The sequence below is a fragment of the Mesoplodon mirus genome, assembly GCF_964341445.2.
Source record: "Mesoplodon mirus genome assembly, chromosome: 12".
Classification (NCBI taxonomy): Eukaryota; Metazoa; Chordata; class Mammalia; order Artiodactyla; family Ziphiidae; genus Mesoplodon; species Mesoplodon mirus.
Window position 1 is genome coordinate 57,583,136 of NC_138988.1, and position 17,425 is coordinate 57,600,560.

At 40.6% G+C, this 17,425-nt stretch overlaps 1 protein-coding gene across 1 annotated transcript in view; it reads left to right on the forward strand.

Moving 5' to 3' along the window:
* The window catches only part of NEK10 (NIMA related kinase 10), a 319,052-nt gene that overhangs the window by 179,712 nt on the left and 121,915 nt on the right, over positions 1–17,425 (forward strand).

Below are 17,425 nucleotides of genomic sequence, written 5' to 3' on the forward strand. Positions count from 1 at the left end.
AATGAAAGTCCTTATTCCTATAGAGTCTCAAAGTTCTGCCCCCACAGGGCTTGTCCCAGCTGATCCCTCACCCTTCCCCTCCCACTTTCCCTCTGCTCCCTCCACTCCAACCACAGGGATCTCCTCACTACTGCTCTTCCCTTTTCCTGGCACTCTCTTCCCTCTGATACACGCAGCGGCACAGGCCATGACTTCCTCTGGTTTCTACAGAAACTGGATCTCTGCAAAATCAGGGCACCTGCCCTGATGCCCCCACAACCTCTCCAGACTCTCTTGTCCCCTTGACCGGTTTACAAAGTTCACAGCACCCACCACCCCTAACACATTATACATGTGCATGCAGACTTGTTCTTTTATTGTCTCTCTCTTCCCCACCAGAATGAAAACTCCACAAGAATGGGGATTTTTTCAGTTTAGTTTATAGCTATTCAGTGCCCAGAGCAATGCCTACTACAAAGTAGACCCTTAACAGTTTACTGGTTGTATGAATAAATGACTCATTTACCTGGCTGATCGTTATTTCTGGACCATTTTACGACCTTAAATTGGCCGAAGATTACTACTCTGCCCCATAAAGCTGAGTCAAATCCTTATTGTGATAATAGAAATCCTAGGGTCACCCCAGATGGAAACTTTATCTATCCCCTTGCCCAATTCCTTTAGATCTCAATTCTGTGTCTATCCTAGCTCTTGGTACCACCTCTGATGCAATGTAATAAATGTATTTTCATGGCTGTGCCCCTTTCCCTTTGGTTTCTCCTTCCAGCCCATTGTTTAGCATTAATAGATACTCCTCACGATTGTAGGATTATATCTTGAATCTTTCCTTGCTCAGCACAATGCTGCCCTACAACATTAAGTACCTCAGGCCCAGCTGGGGCTGAATTTCCCTAACTGTGGACTCTAAGCAGACAATTTGACTATTCTTTCAGCAGCTCTGTTTCCTTATCTGGTAAAATGGGGATCGTAATAGTACCAACCTCATCAAGCTGATGTGATGATTATAACATGCAAATCACTTAGCATAGAGCTTTGGCAAATGGTAAATCTTGAGCAATGTTGGCAGTTATTATTATAAATATTGTGGGAAATGAGCTGAAGCCCCTTTCTAAATCATCTAAATTCCACGTTACACTAGATCCACCCTATTGCTAATGAATCCATACAAATGTATTTAAATTGCTCATCTCCTGTTCTCTGCTATTTGTTTTCTGGAAAGTGCCTTAAAAATTCAAGAAGTCTCCAGAGAGGTCAAGACAAGAATACCAGAGTTACTCATTTAATTTCTCCTTTTCTTAGGTATTTGAGTGCCACGAAAAATAGGAGAGGGTAGTGCAGAGAAAAAGTACAGAGACATTATTCTGATTTTGTGGCGTTGGGCAAACAAGACCATAATTTGCTTATGACAGGCTTCCTGGCTATTGGTGTCCACACCTCTTGGGGCTAGGAGGTTAGTGGAAAAGTCAGATATCAGCATTATCATTAGGTTAAGAACATCAATAGGTTCTAGGATTGAGTGGATTCTAATCTCCACTCTTCCACTCACCTTAACCTTCCCAAGCCCCACTTTCCTCATCTGTGATATATAGGTAGCAATAGTAACTACTCATGGGCTGGCTTTGAAGTCTAAATAAGATCATGCTTGTGATGGTCTTAGCACAGTTCCCAGCATGTAGCGAGCCCTCAATTAATTTAGGTATTGTTATTAATAATATTATTATTTATGGAATGAAGTATATAAAATTATGATAAATTTGATGAAGGATGGTAAAAGGGACAATGAGAGATTACAGAAGGACTTGGTCTAGTTTGGGGATTTGGGAAAGTTTTTCTCTGAAGAAAGGACATGTAATCTGAGACCTGAACTTCACTACTTCTCAAATATTAAACAGAGTGGAGAAAGCATTTCATAGACCCACATCTCTGAAGGCTTTCCTGAGCAAAAGAGCTTGTTAATTTGAAGAACTGAAAATAGTTGGAGATGCAGCCTGTCAAGTAAGGGAGAGAATAGCCAGCAAATGGATCTGGGGGGCTGACAGGACCCAGGTTGACAGGTTCTACAGGCCACATTGAGGGTTTTGAATTTTTATCTCCAGTATTGAGGAGAGGACTGAAGGGTTATTTACAGGTTGAGACATAGTGGAAGTTTCTTTAGCAGAGATCATTCTGGCTGATCTCCAGGGAATAGACTGAAGGGAATGAGAGTGGGAAGGAGAACCAGGTTCAGCTGTCCACTGAGAGATGATGGCGGCTTTGACTACAGTGGTGGTGTTGATGGAGAGAAGTGAGTTGTTCCCACTGTGGGCTGGAAGTTGAGTCAACAAGTTTTGGAGTACAATCGTAAGATGTTTTAAAAAATACTTCAGTTAACTGGGAAAATGGAATGGCAGCAAGAATATGAAAACAATTGGATTTATTATGTGGAACCTCAGCAAATGGAGCCAAGACCATGGAATGGAAGTTCTGGGGGGGCCAAGATGAGCTCGCCATTAGGAAGTGTGTGTCAGAATTAGAGATATCCACATTGGAGCAGGCTGCTGATGGGTGGTGAGTTCCCTGTCACCAGAGTGTTTAAGAGGATGAATGAACACTATTAGGGGACTCCAGATGAAATGTTCTGAGTACACTTTTAATTCAAAATACTAAGATGCCATAATTAGTAGGAAATGACAATTTAATTTTAAAGCTGACTACAAATTAAGATTGCAGTGTGCAGCCTATAACAGATGTAGTTTTCATTTAAAGTTATTCAAGACAGTGGGTTCACATTGTGAAGTTTTATCTTTAGAAAATTTGACATAAAACCAAAATCAGTTGTGAGTTCCATGCAATTACATACTTGAATTGCTTTGGATTTTCAGTCTTTAAAAATTAAGTTTCAGGGACTTCCCTGGTGGTACAGTTGTTGAGAATCTGCCTGCCAATGCAGGGGACACGGGTTCAAGACCTGGTCTGGGAAGATCCCACATGCCGTGGAGCAACTAAGCCTGTGCACCACAACTATTGAGCCTGCGCTCTAGAGCCTGCAAGCCACAACTACTGAGCCCACGTGCCACAACTACTGAAGCCCACATGCCTAGAGCCTGAGCTCTGCAACAAGAGAAGCCACTGCAATGAGAAGCCTGTGCACCGCAATGAAGGGTAGCCCCCACTCGCCACAACTAAAGAAAGCCCGTGTGAAGCAATGAAGACCCAACAACGAAGACCCAATGCAGCCAAAAATTAATTAATTAATTAATTAATTGTTTTAAAAATTAAGTTTCAAAAGAACTAGGGAACAAATTCAATTTCCTGTTTTCTTACCTTAGCAGACTTTTAAATTGGGAGAATAACTTAGTAATCCTGAAGAGTTTGAGGCAGAAAATAAATATATTTTACTGCTCTGCTCGGTACCAGCATTACTATTTTTACCTTCCAGTACACTGTTAAGAGAATGTTATCTATTTACTTTCTAAAGTAAGAACTTCCTTTAAAGTAAAGGAAGAACATTTCCTTTTATGCACACAATATTCCCATTGCCTAAGTTTTCTCTGTGCTTGGTTGCATAAGCTGTCTGGCACTTTGTTTCAGAGGCAGTCATAAGGACTAAAGAATTTAGTTTTGGCTAGTTCTAAGGACAAGTGGATCTTTACATTTTCCACCCTATCTTCAACTCTTTGTTTCTTTTTTTTTTAAGATTTAATTTAATTTATTTTTGGCTGCGTTGGGTCTTCGTTGCTGCGTGCAGGCTTTCTCTAGTTGTGGTGAGCAGGTAGGGCTATTCTTCTTTGTGGTGCATGGGCTTCTCCTTGTGGTGGCTTCTCTTGCTGTGGAGCATAGGCCTTAGGCATGCAGGCTCAGTAGTTGTGGCACACGGGCTTAGTTGCTCCGCAACATGTGGGATCTTCCTGGACCAGGGATCAAACCTGTGTCCCGTGCATTGGCAGTCAGATTCTTAACCACTGCACCACTGGGGAAGTCCCACCTCTTTGTTTCTTAAAATATGTAATGAAGACAGTTGAACATTGCATCCCTTTACCTCTTTCCATCTGGTCTCTCCGAGTAGAGTGGGGACGAAGTGGGTAGCATGAGTGGAATATCCCAGATTTTTTTCTAGAATGTGATTTTATGCTTATTTGATTAGAGAATCATAAAAGCATTCAGTTGCTCTTAAGAATTTCTGTGAAATATCCAAGCAGGGAGGCATTTCACAGCAATGAGTATAAAGTGGAACTTCTGGTAGGAGATATTCTTAAGATTCCAAAAGTCTATACCGAAATATTTTAGGTTATAGACAGGTAAATTCTTAGATGTTAGGCTTAGTTCATTTGTTCATTCATTTGTTCATTTATTCATTTGCTGAGTACCCATCAGGACCCAGATTCCATTTTACATGCAGGGGAGATCATGGTGAAGGAGACCCAGGTTCCTCCTCTCAACAAGTCTGCAGTTTCCAGTGGTAAAACAGACCATTATGATACAGCGGTTACAGTAGTTTTACATACCGAAATATAGACAGTGCAATGAGAACATGTAAAAGGGGGACAGTGAGTCTGTCTAAGGGTGGTCCAAGAAGTCTTCCTAATGGAGACTTGGAAAAGAGTGGTAAGCATTAAGGGATGTGGTTTGGGAAAGAGTAGATATAATCAGCAAAAACCAAATTCAATCAGAGTGAATAAAATAACCAAGAAATGGGGGCATAGGTGAGCCATGGGCTGTTTAGGAAAGAACAAGTAGGAACATTTGGTGTGTTGCTGGTGGGGAGAAGAGGGAGTGAGGCTGTGGAGGGAGGTAAGGGCTAGTTCAGGAGGGGCTTGTATCTCATGCAGGGAGTTTTAATTTTGTCCTCTTGGGACATGAGGGGATATTGAGTAATTCTGAGCAGAGGAGTGATGTCATCAGTTTTGGAATATTTTTCTGGTAGTTTACAATGTGGATCAGAGGTGGACAAGAGATGTGCGTGTCATTTAGGAGACTGTTTCAGTGGTCCAAGCAAGTGATGATGAAATAGGCCAATAGCCTTGGGATTAGAGGGGAATGATACGGATTTGAGAAATATTTAGGAGGTAGAAGCCACAGGATTTGGTGTTGGTTGAATGAGGGAGGAGATGGAAGAGAAAGAAAATTGTGGATTTTCTTTTTAATTTATTGGGCACTTTACAGGGATGGCTTCATTTAATCACCATATCAGCTTGATGTGGTAGATACTATGATTATTCCATTTTACAGATTATAGTCCCAGGCTATCTGGCATTTAGAAGCTAAACCTTGCCCAAGATCAGAGTTAATAAAGAGCAAGCCAGGATTTAACCCCCAACAATCAGACCCAGAGCCTACAGGCCTAATTATGATGCTAAACTGCATCTCCCAGGTGGTTCCTTTTCTGATGATGGCAAACATAGGAAGGGGAGTAGTTTTGGGAGAGGAGGAGATGACTAAATGCCAGAACAGAGGCCATTCTGGATTCCATTTACCATAATATATAACTGTATAATTTGTAAAACTAGCTTACATTGCTTTATTATTTACAAAAAAAAAAAAAAGCTCAGCTGATAATTCAACTGACAGTACCTTGAATCAATTTAAATATCTGCAGACTAAGAATTTAGAACTTTTAGAATTCAGACTAAGACTAGAATATCTGCACTAATGAAAGGGGTTTTTGTAGTCATAATCAACACTTGGTCAACTGAGCATTTTTATCTGCTTTAATCCCTTTTGCTAATTAAGTGAAGGGGAGGAACCAGATTTAATTAAAAGTGAAGTTGAACACTTAGCTTCTTTTGTGATTATGAGTGAAAGTAAGAAACTTGAATACAGTATTCAAGGTCATGAAATTCTTAATAATTTTATCTTTGAATTTGTGTTTTAGAAGTGAAGTCTGATGGGACAAGGAGCATGTGTGTTGGGGGCTTGGACCCTAGTGTACGTGTGGTCCCTCCAGCTCCCTGGCTTAAGTTCTCAGCCACCTGCTTCCAGCCCTCTGGGCCTCTGCCTGGCCTCCAGCTCCACCTTTCTGTCCCTGTCCCATTGCTGCTGCCCTCTACCTGGTATGGTGATTGGGTGTGTCAGCAAGGGAGGATTGTGTTCCACCTTTATGCTTCTCCCCCAGTAGGATATGGAGGCAGGCAAGGAGGTGGTCAGGGTGGAGCAGGTGCCCTGCTGCATCTGGGTTGGGGCAAAGAAGAGGCCATCCCTGACCAGGCTGGTGGCACCCTGGCTTGTTTAGAGGGTGATTCATTGGGGGCCTCTTGCTGACCTCTAATCCAGGTACCAATTGCATCCTGCTGTCATGGAGGTTGCAATATCTTGGGGGGTTTCTTGTCTACCATCAACTGGGATGCTGTACTGTGGGAAGGGGAGATTGACTTCCTCACTCCCTGCTGGGGTCTCACAATTTATATTTTGTGGGACACCCCCCAAATTATGTAGTTGGCCCTGTCTCCTCAATCTCTTGCCTTATTTTGTATATAATAAATGCATAGACTGAATTTGTTAAGTAAGAATTCAGCAGATATGTCTGTCATAACCATAGTGCAAGCCCACTTTGTTAGAACTTAAAAACAATTAGCATAAAGATAAAGCATGAAATGATAATGACTTAAAATTTGATTAAGACGTGTGTATTATACTCATGGTTATTAAAGTCAAAAAAGGAGAGAGAGATCAAAGTGGCAGATTAGGAGGATGCTGGGCTCACCTCCCCTGATCCAAACAACAGCTCTTGTTGAAATCAACCTGGGGACAAGCAGAACAGCTGTTCTGCAACCAAGGCTGTAAAGAAAGATCCACACGGAGTCTGGTAGGAAGGGAGAATCGATGTGGTCAGGACCTGCACCCTTAGCAGGGACACAGGAGAGGAGGGGACATCACAGGCTCAGGGATACTCCCTGGGGAGTGAGGGATTCCAGCCACACATTGGACACCCCAGCCCTGGGATACAACACCAGGAAGAAAAGCCCCTTAGCTGGCTTGAAACCCAGTGGGGCTTACCGAAGGGCTGTAAGAAACTGGGCCTCTGCTCTTGAAGAGCACACAGACTTGCTTGCTCCCAGGCAAAGTGTGAAGGCAGCACATTGAAAGCTGCCAGGGGCTCTGACCAGCCAGCAAGGACTGCTGCATCACTCCCCGCCTATCCCTCACCTAGTTCCTGCTCTAGCCCCTCTTGCTCCAGCACTGCTCCCCACTAAGGCAGAGGGTGCCACTAACTACAAGAGTGTGCACACTTGGAGGGAACAGAGCTGGCTTGGATCCCAGCCCTGCCTCTGACCAGGACGTAGGCAGCCATTGCCAGCACATGTGTCCCTGTGCACTCTCGGGAGGGAGCAAACTCAGCTCAGTAGTGTGATACCAACCCCTCCAGCCACAACCCAGCCTCTAGCCAAGCAAGCACATCAGGGATAAAGTGAAATCAGAAAAGAAGTACAGCCTCAAGCCCTCAGGCCCTGAATCTATACCCCAAACCAAGGCTGAGACTGCCATCACACCTGGAAGAAACCCAACTTCCTCAGGGCTCCTGCTCCAGCCCCTGTGGCTCTGACCCCACCCTTCACAGGGTGGTGATGGCCACTGAGAAGAGGAGAAGCCCCAGCTTGCACCTGGCTCTGGCTCTAGCCCCTCCAACTCCACCCCTACCTCCCACCAAGGTGGTAGCTGCCAGCGCACACTGGGAGAAGAGGTAGCCTATGCTAATGTCAGACCCAGCTCTCCCACCAAGTCCACTGGGCACACACAGACTTCATAGGGGCACTCCCACACAAGGACAGAGTAGGTAACTGTTTCACCTAATTTTATAGAGACAGAGAAAGTCAAGCAAAATGAGAAGACAAAGAAGAATATGTTTCAAAAGAAATAAGAAAAAACCTGAAAAGAAAATCTTAATGAACTAGAGGTAAATAATTTACCTGATAAAGGGTTCAAAGCAATAGTAATGAAAATGTTAACTGAACTTGGGGGAAAAAAGAATACATGAACACAGTGAGAATTTTAACAAAGAACTAGAAGATATTTGTTTAAAAAACAGACAGAACTGAAGAATATAATAACTGAAATGAAAACTACAGTAGAGGGAATTAACAGCAGATTAAGTGATACAAACAGAAGAGCATACTAGTGACCTAGGAGATGGAAAAATGGAAATCACCCAATCAAAACAGCAAAAAGAAAAATAGATTTTAAGAAATGAGACTTGTTTAAAGGACCTCGAGGACAACATGTAGACTAACATTCACATAATATGGGTCCCAGAAGGAGAAGAGAGAGAGAAAGGGGTACAAAGTGTATTTGATGAAATTATGGCTGAAAACTTCCTGATGCTGAAGAAGGAAACAGATATCCAGGTACAGGAATCACAGAGAGTCCCAAACAAGATGAACACAAAGAGACCCCCAACAAGACCTATCATAATTAAAATGGCAAAAGTTAAAGATAAAGAGAGGATTCTAAAGGCAGCAAGAGGAGAGGCCTTCAAGATGGCAGAGGAGTAAGATGTGAAGATCACCTTCCACCCCACAAATACATCAGAAATACATCTACATGAGGAACAACTCCTACAGAACACCTACTGAATGCTGGCAGAAGACCTCAGACTTCCCCAAAGGCAAGAAACTCCCCACGAACCTGGGTAGGGCAAACGAAAAAGAAAACACAGAGACAAAAGAATAGGGACAGGACCTGCATTTCTGGGAGGGAGCTGTGAAGGAGGAAAAGTTTCCACACACTAGGAAGCCCCTTTACTGGTGGAGACTGGGGGTGGCGGTGGGGAAGCTTCAGAGCCATGGAGGAGAGTACAACAATAGGGGTGCAGAGGACAAAGTGGAGAGATTCCTGCAGAGTGGATCGGTGCCGACCAGCACTCACCAGCCTGAGACGCTTGTCTGCTCAACCTCCAGTGTGGGTGGAGGCTGGGAGCTTAGGCTCTGGCTTCGGAGGTCAGATCCCAGGGAGAGGACTTGGGTTGGCTGCATGAACAAAGCCTGAAGGGGGCTAGTGTGCCACAGCTAGCTGGGAGGGAGTCTGGGAAAAAGTCTGGACCTGCCTAAGAGGCAAGAGACCATTGTTTCAGGGTGCATGAGGAGAGGGGATTAAGAACACTGCCTAAACAAGCTCCAGAGATGGGCATGAGCTGCAGCTACCAGTGCAGACATCAGAGATGGGCATGAAATGCTAAGGCTGCTCCTGCAGCCACCAAGAAGCCTGTGTGCAAACACAGGTCACTATCCACACATCTGCTCACAAGAAACTGTGCAGCCTGCCACTGCCAGGGTCCCGTGATCCAGGGACAACTTCCCTGGGAGAACAACGCACAGTGTGCCTCAGGCTGTTGCAACATCATGCTGGCCTCTGCTGCCACAGATTCACCCTCCATTTCATACCCATCCCTACCCCTTGGCCTGAGTGAGCCATAGCCCCCTAATCAGCTGCTACTTTAAACCCATTCTGTGTGGGTGGGAGCAGACACCTTCAGGCGACCTATACGCAGAGGCAGAGTCAAATCCAAAGCCGAACCCCAAGAGCTGTGTGAACAAAGAAGAGAAAGGGAAATTTCTCCCAGCAGCCTCAGGAGCAGCGGATTAAATCTCCACAACCAACTTGATATACTCTGCATCACTGGAATACGTGAATAGACAAGAAATAATCCCGAATTTGAGGTGGTGGACTTTAAGAGCAACTGTAGACTTGGGCTTTGTGTTCTGTGTGTAATTTTTTTCTGGTTTTATGTTTATCTTAGTTTAGTATTTAGAGTTTATTATCATGGGTAGATCTGTTTATTGATTTGGTGGCTCTGTTTTTTTTTCTTTTTTATATATAGATTTTTTCCCCCTTTTCTCTTTTTGTGAGTGTGTATGTGTATGCTTCTTTGTGTGATTTTGTCTGTATAGCTTTGCTTTTACCATTGTCCTAGGGTTCTGTCTGTCTGATTTTTTTTTCATTTTTTTTTTTTAGTATAGTTTTTCGCACTTGTTAACATTGGTGGATTTGTTTTTTGGTTTGGTTGCTCTCTTCTTTCTTTCTTTCTTTCTCCTTTTTCTTTTTTTAATACTTTTTATTTTTTAATTATTAATTTTTTAATTTTTATTTTAATAACTGTATTTTATGTATTTATTTTTCTTTCTTTCTTTTTTTCTCCATTTTGTTCTGAGCCGAGGGGCTGACAGGATCTTATTGCTCTGGCCAGGTGTCAGGCCTGTGCCTCTGAGGTGGGAGAGCTGAGTTCAGAACATTGGTCCACCAGAGGCTTCCCAGCTCCACATAATATCAAACAGCAAAAGCTCTCCCAAAGATCTCCATGTAAGTGCTAAGACCCATCTCCACTCAAGAATCCGCAAGCTACAGTGCTGGACACCCTATGCCAAACAACTAGCAAGAAGGGAACACAACCCCACCCATCAGCAGAGAGGCTGCCTAAAATCATAATAAGTTCACAGAAACCCCAAAACACACCACTGGACGTAGTCCTGCCCACCAGAAAGACAAGATCCAGCCTCATCCACCAGAATACAGGCACCAGTCCCCTTCACCAGGAAGCCTATACAACCCACTGAACCAAACTTAGCCACTGGGGACAGACAGCAAAAACAACAGGAACTACAAACGTACAGCCTTCAAAAAGGAGACCCCAAAGACAGTAAGAAAAGCAAAATGAGAAGAGAGAGAAACACGCAGCACATGAAGGAGCAAGGTAAAAACCCACCAGACCAAACAAATGAAGAGGAAATAGGCAGTCTACCTGAAAAAGAATTCAGAGTAATGACGGTAAAGATGATCTAAAATCTTGGAAGTACAATGGAGAAAATACAGGAAACATTTAACAAGGACCCAGAAGAACTAAAGAGCAAAAAAACAATGATGAAGAACACAATAAATGAAATTAAAATTTTTCTAGAAGGCATCAATAACAGAATAACTAAGGCAGAAGAACGGATAAGTGACCTGGAAGATAAAAGAGGGGAAATAACTACTACAGAGCAGAATAAAGAAAAAAGAATGAAAAGAATTGAGGATAGTCTTAGAGACCTCTGGGACAATATTAAGCGTACCAACATTCGAATTATAGGGGTCCCAGAAGAAGAAGAGAAAAAGAAAGAAACTGAGAAAATATTTGAAGAGATTATAGTTGAAAACTTCCCTAATATGGGAAAGGAAATAGTCAAGTCCAGGAAGTGCAGAGAATCCCATACAGGGTAAATCCAAGGAGAAACATGCCAAGACACTTATTAATCAAACTATCAAAAACTAAATACAAAGAAAAAATATTAAAAGCAACAAGGGAAAACAACAAATAACACACAAGGGAATCCCCATAAGGTTAACAGCTGATCTTTCAGCAGTAACTCTGCAAGCCAGAAGAGACTGGCAAGACATATTTAAAGTGATGAAAGGGAAAAACCTACAACCAAGATTACTCTACCCAGCAAGTATCTCATGCAGATTTAACGGAGAAATTAACACCTTTACAGACAAGCAACAGCTGAGAGAATTCAGCACCACCAAACCAGCTTTACAACTTTAGCTTTACAAATGCTAAAGGAACTTCTCTAGGCGGGAAACACAAGAGAAGGAAGAGGCCTACAATAACAAACGCAAAGCAATTAAGAAAATGGTAATAGGAACATACATATTGAAAACTACATTAATGTAAATGGATTAAATGCTCCAACCAAAAGACATAGACTGGCTGAATGCATACAAAAAGAAGACCCGGGGCTTCCCTGGTGGCGCAGTGGTTGAGAGTCCGCCTGCCGATGCAGGAGACACGGGTTCATGCCCCGGTCCGGGAAGATCCCACATGCCGCGGAGCGGCTAGGCCCGTGAGCCATGGCCGCTGAGCCTGCGCGTCCGGAGCCTGTGCTCTGCAAGGGGAGAGGCCACAACAGTGAGAGGCCCACGTACCGCAAAAAAAAAAAAAAAAAAAAAAAAAAAAAAAGAAGACCTGTATATATGCTGTCTACAAGGGCCCACTTCAGACCTAGGGACACATACAGACTGAAAGTGAGGGGATGGAAAAAGATATTCCATGCAAATGGAAATCAAAAGAAAGCTGGAGTGGCAATTCTCATATCAGACAAAATAGATTTAAATTAAAGACTATTACAAGAGACAAAGAAGTATACTACATAGTGATCAAGGGATCAATCCAAGAAGATATAACAATTATAAATATATATGCACCCAACATAGGAGCACCAAAATACATAAGGCAAATGCTAACAACCATAAAACGGGAAACCGACAGAAACAGAAAAATAGTAGGGGACTTTAACACCCCATTTTCACCAATGGACAGATCATCCAAAATGAAAATAAATAAGAAAACACAAGCTTTAAATGATACATTAAACAAGATGGACTTAATTGATATTTATAGGACATTCCATCTGAAAACAACACAACACACTTTCTTCTCAAGTACTCAAGGAACGTTCTCCAGGATAGATCATATCTTGGGTCACAAATCAAGCCTTTGTAAATTTAGAAAATTGAAATTGTGTCAAGTATCTATTCCAGCCACAACACTATGAGACTTCATATAAATTACAGGAAAAAAATTATAAAATACAAACACATGGAGGCTAAACAATACACTACTAAATAACCAATAAATCACTGAAGAAATCAAAGAGGAAACTGAGAGATACCTAGAAACAAATGACAATGAAAACATGTTGACCCAAAACCTATGGGATGCAGCAAAAGCAGTTCTAAGAGGGAAGTTTATAGCAATACAATCCTACCTCAAGAAACAAGAACCCTCTCAAATAAACAACCTAACCTTACACCTAATGCAACTAGAAGAACAACAACAAAAAAAAAACCCCAAAGTTACCAGAAGGAAATAAATCATAGACATCAGATCAGAAATAAATGAAAAATAAATGAAGGAAACAATAGCAAAGAACGATAAAACTAAAAGCTGGTTCTTTGAGAAGATAAACAAAATTGATAAACCATTAGCCAGACTCATCAAGAAAAAAACGGAGAAGACTAAAATCAATAGAATTAGACATGAAAAAGGAGAAGTAACAACTGACACTGCAGAAATACAAAGGGTCATGAGAGATTACTACAAGCAACTATATGTCAATGAAATGGACAACCTGGAAGAAATGGACAAACTCTTAGGAAAGCACAGCATCTGAGACAGAACCAGGAAGAAATGAAAATATAAACAGACCAATCACAAGCCCTGAACTTGAGACTGTGATTAAAAATCTTCCAACAAACAAAAGCCAGATGGCTTCACAGGCGATTTCTATCAAACACTTAGAGAAGAGCTAACACCTATCCTTCTCAAACTCTTCCAAAATATAGAAGATGGAGGAACACTCCCAACTCATTCTACGAGGCCACCATCACCCTGATGCCAAAACCAGACAAAGATGTCACAAAGAAAGAAAACTACAGGCCAGTATCGCTGATGAATGTAGATGCAGATATCCTCAACAAAATACTAGAAAACAGAATCCAACAGCACATTAACAGGAGCACACACCATGATCAAGTGGGGTTTATCCCAGGAATGCAAGGATTCTCCAATATATGCAAGTCAATCAATGTAGTAAGCCATATTAACAAATTGAAAGATAAAAACCATATTATCATCTCAATAGATGCAGAAAAGCTCTTGACAAAATTCAACACCCACTTAAGATAAAAACCCTCCAGAGAGCAGGCATAGAGGGAACTTACCTCAACATAATAAAGGCCATATAGGACAAACCCACAGACAACATCTTTCTCAATGGTGAATAACTGAAACCATTTCCTCTAAGATCAGGAAGAAGACAAGGTTGTCCACTCTCACCACTATTATTCAACATAGTTTTGGATGTTTTAGTCACAGCAATCAGAGAAGAAAAAGAAATAGAGGAATCCAAATCAAAAAGAAATAAAGCTCTCACTGTTTGCAGATGACATGATACTATATAAAGAGAATCCTAAAGATGCTTCCAGAAAACTACTAGAGCTAATCAATGAATTTGGTAAAGTAGCAGGATACAAAATGAATGCAGAGGAATCTTTTGCATTTCTATTCACTAATGATGAAAAATCTGAAAGAGAAGTTAAGGAAACACTCCCATTTAGCATTGCAACACAAAGAATAAAATACCTAGGGATAAACCTACCTCTGGAGACGAAAGTCCTGTATGTGCAAAACTATAAGACACTGATGGAAGAAATTAAAGATGATACAAATAGATGGAGAGATATACCATGTTCTTGGATTGGAAGAATCAACATTGTGAAAATGACTCTACTACCCAAAGCAATCTATGGATTCAATGTAGTCCCTATCAAATTACCAATGGCATTTTTCACAGAACTAGAACAAAAAATTTCACAATTTGTATGGAAATACAAAAGACCCCGAATAACCAAAGCAATCTTGAGAAAGAAAGACGGAGCTGAAGGAATCAGTCTCCCAGACTTCAGACTATACTACAAAGGTACAGTAATCAAGACAGCATGGTACTGGCACAAAAACAGAAATATAGATCAATGGAACAGGGTAGAAAGCCCAGAGATAAACCCCCGCACCTATGGTCACCTTATCTTTGATAAAAGAGGCAAGAGTATACAATGGAGAAAAGAGAGCCTCTTCAATAAGTAGTGCTGGGAAAACTGGACAGCTACATATAAAAGAATGAAATTAGGACACTTCCTAACACCATACACAAAAATAAACTCAAAATGGATTAAAAACCTTAATGTCAGGCCAGACACTTTAAAACTCTTAGAGGAAAGCATAGACAGAACACTCTATGACATAAATCACAGCAAGATCTTCTTTGACCCACCTCCTAGAGAAATGGAAATAAAAACAAAAATAAACAAATGGGGCCTAATGAAACTTACAAGCTTTTGCACAGCAAAGGAAACAATCAACAGGAAGAAAAGACAACCCTCAGAATGGGAGAAAATATTTGCAGATGAAGCAACTGACAGGGATTAATCTCCAAAATATACAAGCAGCTCGTGCAGCTCAATATCAAAAAACAAACAACCCAATCCAAAAATGGGCAGGAGTCCTAAATAGACATTTCTCCGAAGAAGATATACAGATTGCCAACAAACACATGAAAGAATGCTCAACATCACTAATCATTAGAGAAATGCAAATCAACACTACAATGATGTTTCACCTCACACCAGTGTGAATGGCCATCATCAAAAAATCTACAAATAATAAATGCTGGAGAGGGTGTGGAGAAAGGGAACCCTCTTGCACTGTTGGTGGGAATGTAAATTGATACAGCCAGTATGGAGAACAGTATGGAGGTTCCTTAAAAAACGGAAAATAGAACTACCATATGACCCAGCAATCCCGCTACTGGGCATATACCCTGAGAAAACCATAATTCAAAAAGAGTCATGTACCACAGTGTTCATTGCAGCTCTATTTACAATAGCCAGGACATGGAAGCAACCTAAGTGTCCATGAGCAGTTGAATGGATAAAGAAGATGTGGCACATATATACAATGGAATAGTACTCAGCCATAAAAAGAAATGAAATTGAGTTATTTTTAATGAGGTGGATGGACCTAGAGTATGTCATACAGAGTGGAGTAAGTTAGAAAGAGAAAAACAAATACCATATACTAACACATATATATGGAATCTAAAAAAAAAATGGTTTTGAAGAACCTAGGTGCAGGACAGGAATAAAGACACAGACATAAAGAATGAACTTGAGGACACAGGGGAGGGGAAGTGTAAGCTGAGATGAAGTGAGAGAGTGACATGGACATAGATACACTACCAAATGTAAAGTAGATGGCTACTGGGAAGCAGCCATATAGCACAGGGATTTCAGCTCAGTGCTTTGTGACCACCTAGAAGGGTGGGTTATGGAGGGTGGTGGGAAGGAGATGCAAGTGCGAGGAGATATGGGGATATATGTATATGTATATGTATATGTAAAGCTGATTCACTTTGTTATAAAGCAGAAACTAACACACCATTGTAAGGCAATTATACTCCAATCAAGATGTTTAAAAAAAGAATAAAAAGAAAAAAAATAAAATAAAGGCAGCAAGAGAAAAACAGTCAGTTACAGGGAACTTCCATAAGGCTTTCAGCTGATTTTTTCTGCAGAAACATTGCAGGCCAGAAGGGAGTGGTATGATATATTTAACGTACTGAAAAGAAAAAAACAAAACAAAAACAAAAACCCTACCCGTACCACCTAGGATACCAGCAGGGTTATCATTAGATTGTCTCTAAAATCAGGCACAAGGATGCCCACTCTCACCATTTCTAGTTAACATAGTACTGGAATTCCTAGGCATAGCAATCAGACGAGAAAAAGAAATAAAAGGCATCCAAATTGGAAGGGAAAAAGTAAAATTGTCACTATTTTCAGAGGACATGATACTATATATATAAAACCCTAAGTTCGCCACCAAAAAACTATTAGAACTAATAAGTGATTCAGTAAATCAGGATACAACATTATTATATGGAAATCTGTTGATTTTTTAAACAACATATAATAATGAATTCTCAGAAAGAGCATGCAAGAAAATACTACCATTTATGGTTGCTTCAAAAAGAATAAAATACATAGGAATTATCTCAGCCATAGAAAATAACGAAATTTTGCCATTTGCAACTACATGGATGGACTTAGAGGGTATCATACTAATTGAACTAAGTCAGACAGAGAAAGACAAATACTGTATCTTGTCACATATATTAATCTAAAAAGTAAAACAAATGAATGAATATAACAAAATAGGACAGACTCATAGATACAGTGAAAAAAACAGTGGGTAGAGGGGTTGGGGGAGAGGCAAGATAGGGGAAGGGGATTAAGAGGTACACTACTAGGTATGAAATAGATACAAGGATATATTGTACAGCACAGGGACTATAGCCAATATTTTATAATAACTTTAAATGGAATACAATCTATAAAAATATTCAATCACTATGTTGTATACCTGAAACTACTCTAACATTTTAAATCATCTACAATTTAAAATAAAAGAAAAATAAAATAAATAAATAAATGCAAAGAAACCTTAAGGACGAATAATTAGAAAAATAACTAGTTAGAGTGTTATTTTCACTTCTGTTATTAATAGTAATTGTGAGTAATAATTCTTAAATCTTGCCTGGAGACATTAGTATAGTTGAAAGTTGTATTAACTTTGGGATGCTAAATCAAATACAAGATGTGAAAATTAGATCTTTTAGTCAAAGTCCAAATAAGTTAAATTTTATTGAGAAGTACACATAACTTCATTGAAATTAGAGCTTTTGAATTTAAAAGATAGACAAATATTGTAGTGAGTGCCAGAATGTTTTAAATTATGCTAACCAGTGATCTTGATAATTGGTTCCACAAGCATCTAGAATAGCCTTCTCTTAGTGTTTAGCTGTGACAGAAACAATGCTCCCTTTAGCAGGCTGATTGATATTTCCTACTGCCAAAATCCGAG